This window comes from Corvus brachyrhynchos, unplaced genomic scaffold (assembly GCF_000691975.1).
Source record: "Corvus brachyrhynchos isolate BGI_N302 unplaced genomic scaffold, ASM69197v1 scaffold55, whole genome shotgun sequence".
In the NCBI taxonomy this organism is placed as follows: Eukaryota; Metazoa; Chordata; class Aves; order Passeriformes; family Corvidae; genus Corvus; species Corvus brachyrhynchos.
The window spans coordinates 788,071-788,439 of NW_008238314.1; positions in this window are offsets into that span (position 1 = coordinate 788,071).

Below are 369 nucleotides of genomic sequence, written 5' to 3' on the forward strand. Positions count from 1 at the left end.
TGCCAGACAGCCCTAACACCAGAACAATGAAAGCTGAACAGAAGTATTTTAATTTCCAGGAAGGAAGAGTTAAATTCATGGTGAAAGACAGGTGTGTTGGGTGGGACATCCCTGCTAGGCCTTGACTACTGTCAGGGGGCTGTGGGCAGACACAGGACCTTGGATTTATGGTTTTCTACCCCTTCTAATGTGCCTGAAAATTGAAAAAGAGGTGATGTAAAACAGGACCTTTTTATAAAGAATTGGAAGGACACCTGGATAAAATCATTAAGATCTTTGCCAGCATCTCCACATCTCTCAAGCTACTCCTTCATGTGAGTGTTTATAATGCTCAGAGCAGTTTCTTATGTGGCTAAAACACTGTAGGAT